Genomic DNA, 6,956 nt, shown 5'->3' with positions numbered 1-6,956 from the left:
GCTTCAAAAAGATCATTATCCTCCATCCAATCACTAAAATCATTGATGACTGAAGTACGTGGTTGTCTACCTCCTCTCTTCTCCTCATTGCGAAGAACACAATTCAAATCACCCATAACCAACCATGGAGTATTATTATCAACTGAAGAAAGTTGCTGCCATAAACTTCTTCTCGTGACACGTAAACAGCTAGCATGAACAAAGGAAATCAAAACCCCCTCTACTTCAATAGTAATAGCTTGCCTACTAGAATCCATAACTACAGGCGTAGCTATGCAGTTGGACCAAAAAATCCATATGTTTCCTTTAGACGAACCAACAGAATTATGAATAACTTCTTTCTTATAGCCATCCACATATAAAGTTTGCAAGAAATTTAAAGTACAATGTACCTTTGGCTCTGCAATACATAAAATATCCGGCTTGAAATCATGAAATAACTCACGCAACTTATTCTTAGCAGCATCACGTGCAATGCCATTTATGTTCCAATATAGAACACGCATTAAAAACCAGTTTTGGAGGAGTTAATATCAATCTGAGAAGTTGCACCAGAATTAATTCTTGGTAAACTTCCTTTTTCAGCACAAATTCTCAAATTGGAGTCCTGAAGAGACTCGGAATCAGAAGTATTCCTACCCTCAGTAGTATTCACTACCTTATGCATGGATTGGATGCGAACACGCCTAGCTTCTTGATCAGCCCTAAACTTTGCATCAGCTGAACTCTCCTCCACATCTTGAATTGTTTCAATAACATTATATCTGTTTTTATTCAAAAGAAACTCCCCAGTCGTAAGCTGATCACAAAGAGGAGTAGGAGTTGCGGTCACAATCCTAACAGGTTTGGGAATCCTAGTTCCAACCAAACTTGTTATAGTTGATGGATTAGTTTCACCCACTTTTCCATTCTTAACTAAAACTGATTTTGAAGCCTGCGCTTGTTTAGTTCTCGCTCAATTCAACATATACAGATTCAAAATCAACTTTGGCTTGTGCCATAACAACCTCCAACTGCTGAGCCTTCACCAGCTTAGCAGCAAACTCCACATCAGCTTCTTCACCAGCAATATTATCAACAACATCACGAACATCTACATTGACGTTGTGAGCTTTTTTCTTACCCTTCTTCTTACGCCTAGCCACTTGCCATTCCCCACCAGCAGGTTTAGGAATATTGCTCACGCCAGGTTGGGAATCATCAACGCTAACTTGTTTGCTTACCACAAGTTGTCGCTCAGTATTTTCCTTGTGCTGCTTTCTACATTCATGATCAGTATGCCCAATCAACTTGCACTTGGAACAATATTTTGGAACTTTTTGAATCTCAACAGATTGCCAAAAATCTAAACCCCCAACCGTAATATGAATAGCATCAGTAGCTGCTTCAGCAAAATTAATATCCACCAAAACTGATGCAAAGTGACCATATTCATGAGCAAGAGTACGTCTATCAACCACAATTGGAGTTCCTAATGATTTAGCCAAGGACAATAGCGTTTTTTCTGTCCAGAATTCTAATGGAAGCCCTGGAAAAGAAACCCACACGGAAGCATGAGATGATCTTTGTTTTTCAGCATCAAAACCAGGAAACCATTCTTAGGGTTAGCTTTTGATGCCTAAAAAACCAAGCTTCAGCATTCAAAAGCTTGTCTTTTGCTGTTTGGGATTGTAACTTGATGGTGAAGAAACCTCTACTCATAGGAATTAGCTGAACCGCACCTTGACCTAGCTGCCATTGATGTTCCAAATCATCCTTCACCTCTTGGAAAGTAATTCCTTTGAAATCTAAACGTCCAATAAGACTGAATTTCCAAATATCACAACCTTCCAAATAGAAAGATTCAGGTAAAACAATCGCTGGTTTGCCTTCTTTTAACGTTGGCAATGGTAAAGAACTGAGATCAATAGATGTTGTTGGAAGCTGTTGCTTCCCCTTCACCTGATCAGCATAAGTACGAGACCTAACATGAGACGCATGAGAAGCATCTCCCATCTCAAATCACCCGTAGATGATTGAGGAGAACCAAAAAAATTGAAAAGTTTGAAAACCCAAAACCCTAAGGAAAAATCGCCTCAGAGCCAAAAAAAAAATACTTAATACGGTATTTGGGTTTGAAGCTTGATATCTCTCAGGCTTTTGATACGGTGAGCTGGTCTTTTGTTCTTGAGGTTTTTAGAAGGTATGGTTTTTCTGAAGATTGGTGCTCTTGGATTTGGAAAATTCTGGATTCGGCGCGTATTTCTATTCTTCTTAATGGTAGTCCGGAGGGTTATTTCAAGATTAATAGGGGTTTACGGCAGGGGGATCCTCTATCTCCTCTTATTTTTGTTTTGATTGAGGATGTGCTTAGCCGCAACATCACTAAACTCTTTCAGAATAAGGATATGTCTTATATGGTAAAACGTAAGGGTATTGCTCCTACTCATTTATTTTTTGCTGATGATATTATGATTTTTTGCAAGGGAAATATGAAGAGTGTGAAGAATCTGGTGAAACTTTTGGAGAATTACCAACAAGCTTCTGGTCAGAGGGTTTGTAGGGAGAAGAGCAAGATCTACTTCGGTGGTGGGTCTTTGAGTAGGCGCCAGACCATTGCAACTTTCTTAGGTATGGCAATTTCTAACTTTCCTGATAGATATTTGGGAGTTAAGGTGATGCCGGGGATGGTTAAGTATAGTCACATCAGCGACGTTGTTGATAAGTTGAGGGATCAACTTTCGGTTCTGAAAGGTAAGATGTTATCTTTTCAAGATAGGGTTGTGCTTGTTAAGAATGTTCTTTCGAGTTATTCTATTCATAACATGGCTGTGTACAAATGGCCGGTAAAATTCACACTTCAATGTGAGCGTGTGATTCGTAATTTTCTGTGGTCGGGTGATTCTAATCTTTTTAGAGCTTTTGTAGTTGGTTTTGATAAGATTTGTAGTCCTTTAAAGGAAGGTGGTCTTGGGATCACTAGCCTAAGGACTATGAATAAAGCTTTGCTGATGAAATTGTGGTGGGCTATAAAATCTTCTCGAAAGAGGTGGGCGAGGTTTTTGGAAGCCAAATTCACTTGTAGGGATGGTCGTATTAAGATGACAGGGGTGAAATCTTCTATTCTTCCTGGTCTTCGTTGGGTTCATAAGGAGATGGTGGACAACACGAAGTGTTTTATTGGTGACGGTAGGGATACTTCTTTATTCTTTGATATATGGTATGGAAATACAACCTTAGCTAGTGTTTTAAATCGCATGGATTTAGACAGATCAGCTCGTGTTTGTGATATTATTGTGCAAGGTGATTGGCAGATTCATGGAGTTCATTCGCAACTCCTTTTAAGTGCTGGTGTGGTGCAACAGGATTTACCAAAAATTCATATGGGAGTGGATAGGCGTTTTTGGATGCCTGATTTACAAGGTAAATTTTCTGTCAAGTCGGCTAGGGAATTGATTAGGAAGAAATATCCTATTTTGAAGGAGGCGGGGTTGTTATGGAAGAGGGTGGTGCATCCTTCATTGGCGGCTCAGAACTGGAAGTTTATTCGTGGTGCATGTGCTACTCTTGATAAGGTACGTAGCAGATTTAAAATTCAACTTGCATCTAAATGTAGTGTGTGTCAGATTGAGGAGGAGTCTCTCCAACATATTCTTTGGAGCTGTAATTTTGCGCGTCAAGCTTGGGAGTGGATTGAAGGTATTTTCAAAATTAAACCTAATTATGATATCATTACTTCTTACCAAAAGGCAAAAAATCATAGTGGTATTGTTAAGGATTTGTGGTTGGTAGTGAATTTGGTTGTGCGTTCAGAATTATGGTTCACTAGGAACAAAAAAGTGTACGAAAAGAAGAACCCTTGTTGGTCTTTATTTCAAAAACGTGTTTTTAGTTTGATGCAAGATTATTCAGTTCGTATGAAGATTTATATGCATAATTCTATGGATGACTTGAGAATTCTGGAGTTTTTTAGGGTTCGGCATAGAAAGGTGAAGTTTACTGATCCCAAGGAGTGTTTTTGGTTTCCACCTAATGATAATGAATTGCTTTTGTCCACGGATGGCGCCTCAAGAGGTAATCCTGGGGTGGCGGGAGCTGGTGTTGTTGCAAGGAATGCAAATTGTGAAGTGGTAGGTGCAATGTGTATTGGTTTGGGAGTTACTTCTAATTATTTGGCTGAATTGTATGGTATTATTGTGGGTATGGAGTGGGCAGTTCAGTGGGGATATGCTTGCATTGTTATTAGATCAGATTCTACAAGTGTGTTGAAGGCTTTGGAAGAAGATAACGTTCCTTGGTTTGCTAGGCAAAGATGGATGGAAGTTAAAGGTTTATATGGTTCAATTCTTTTTGAACATTCTTTTAGAGAGGCAAATTTTGCATCTGATGCAATGGCAAAGCGTGGTTGTTTACTAGAGGACGGGGTTGGTTTTCACTTTGAAGGTCGACCAGTTTTTTTAAGTTCTATTGAGTTTCCAAATGTAATTTATTATCGTTTTAAATAGGTTTTAGGAGTTTTTTAGGGGTTTCTCTGATCCCTTTTCTCCTTCACCTATCTTGTAAATATTTTTTTTATCAATATATTTTCTTGACTTAGCAAAAAAAAAATGTGAAATTTGGCTTCCTTCATATTTTCTTGAATTAACGTACATAGAAATGTAATTTTTACTAGACGTAATTTCTTAGAACATATAATTTGTGATTAAAATACATTTTTCAAACTTTTTCTGTTAAAGATGAGTTTATCTAGTTTACAATTTAGTCTCAGAAATAAATTTCCGACTTATACCAAAGTTTGTAGACTATTTTGAGTTAACGTATAAAAAATTCAACATTTTTATGAACTCTTTATTTTTGTATTGGCTTTGTCTTTCAATTTGATTCAAATAGATGAAATTTGTTAGAATTTGGATTAGTTCTGGCTGGTCTTTCATCCTTCTTATATTGTGAAATTTGACTTTCTTCATATTTTCTTGAATCAACGTACATAGAATTGCAATTTTTACTAGACGTATTGCCTTAGAACATATTAATTGTAATTACAATACATTTTTCAAACTTTTTCTGTTAAAGATGAGTTTATCTAGTTTACAATTTAGTCTCAGAAATCAATTTCAGATGTATAACGAAGTGTGTAGACTTTTTTGAGTTAACGTATATAAAATTCAACATTTTTATGAACTCTTTCTTTTTGTGTGGGCTTTGTCTTTTTATTTGATTCAAGATAGATGAAATTTGTTAAGATTTGGATTAGTTCTGCATGATCTTTCATCCTTCTTCTATTGTGAAATTTGACTTCCTTCATATTTTTTTGAATCAACGTACATAAAAATGCAATTTTTACCAGACGTGTTGCCTTAGAACATATTAATTGTAATTACAATACCTTTTTTCAAATTTTTTTTTGTTAAAGATGAGTTTATCTAGTTTACAATTTAGTCTCAGAAATCAATTCTGACTTATAACGAAGTGTGTAGACTTTTTTGAGTTCACGTATATTAAATTCAACATTTTTATGAACTCTTTATTTTTGTATTTGCTTTGTCTTTCAATTTGATTCAAATAGATGAAATTTGTTACAATTTGGATTAGTTCTGGCTGGTCTTTCATCCTTCTTCTATTGTGAAATTTGGCTTCCTTCATATTTTCTTGGATTAACGTACATAGAACTGTAATTTTTACTAGACGTAATTCCTTAGAACATATAATTAGTGATTAAAATACATTTTTCAAACTTTTTCTGTTAAAGATGAGTTTATCTAGTTTACAATTTAGTCTCAGAAATAAATTTCCGACTTATACCAAAGTTTGTAGACTATTTTGAGTTAACGTATAAAAAATTCAACATTTTTATGAACTCTTTATTTTTGTATTGGCTTTGTCTTTCAATTTGATTCAAATAGATGAAATTTGTTAGAACTTGGATTAGTTCTGGCTGGTCTTGCATCCTTCTTATATTGTGAAATTTGACTTCCTTCATATTTTCTTGAATCAACGTACATAGAAATGCAATTTTTACTAGACGTATTACCTTAGGACATATTAATTGTAATTACAATACATTTTTCAAACTTTTTCTGTTAAAGATGAGTTTATCTTGTTTACAATTTAGTCCCAGAAATCAATATCAGATGTATAACGAAGTGTGTAGACTTTTTTGAGTTAACGTATATAATATTCAACATTTTTATGAACTCTTTATTTTGGTATTGGATCTGTCTTTCAATTTGATTCAAATAGATGAAATTTGTTACAATTTGGATTAGTTCTGGCTGGTCTTTCATCCTTCTTCTATTGTGAAAATTGGCTTCCCTCATATTTTCTTGAATCAACGTACATAGAAATGCAATTTTTACTAGACGTAATTCCTAAGAACATATTAATTGTAATTACAATACATTTTTCAAACTTTTTCTGTTAAAGATGAGTTTATCTAGTTTACAATTTAGTCTCAGAAATCAACTTTCGACTTATAACGAAGAGTGTATACTTTTTTGAGTTAACGTATAAAAAATCTAACATTTTTATGAACTCTTTATTTTTGTATTGGCTTTGTCTTTCAATTTGATTCAAATAGATGAAATTTGTTGGAATTTGGATTAGTTCTGCCTGGGATTTTATCCTTCTTCTATTGTGAAATTTGACTTCCTTCATATTTTCTTGAATCAACGTACATAGAAATGAAATTTTTACTAGACATATTGCATTAGAACATGTTATTTGTGATTACAATACATTTCAAAAATTTTCTGTTAAAGATGAGTTTATCTAGTTTATAATTTAGTCTCAGAAATAAATTTCAGATGTATAATGAAGTGTGTAGATTTTTTGAGTTAACGTGTATAAAATTCAACATTTTTATGAACTCTTTCTTTTTGTGTTGGCTTTGTCTTTCTATTTGATTCAAGATAGATGAAATTTGTTAGGATTTGGATTAGTTCTTCTTGGTCTTTCATCCTTCTTCTATTGTGAAATTT

Source organism: Papaver somniferum, unplaced genomic scaffold, assembly GCF_003573695.1.
Source record: "Papaver somniferum cultivar HN1 unplaced genomic scaffold, ASM357369v1 unplaced-scaffold_56, whole genome shotgun sequence".
NCBI classification, from domain to species: Eukaryota; Viridiplantae; Streptophyta; class Magnoliopsida; order Ranunculales; family Papaveraceae; genus Papaver; species Papaver somniferum.
The sequence above is the reverse complement of the archived record's forward strand: the minus strand, read 5'-3'. Positions refer to the sequence as shown.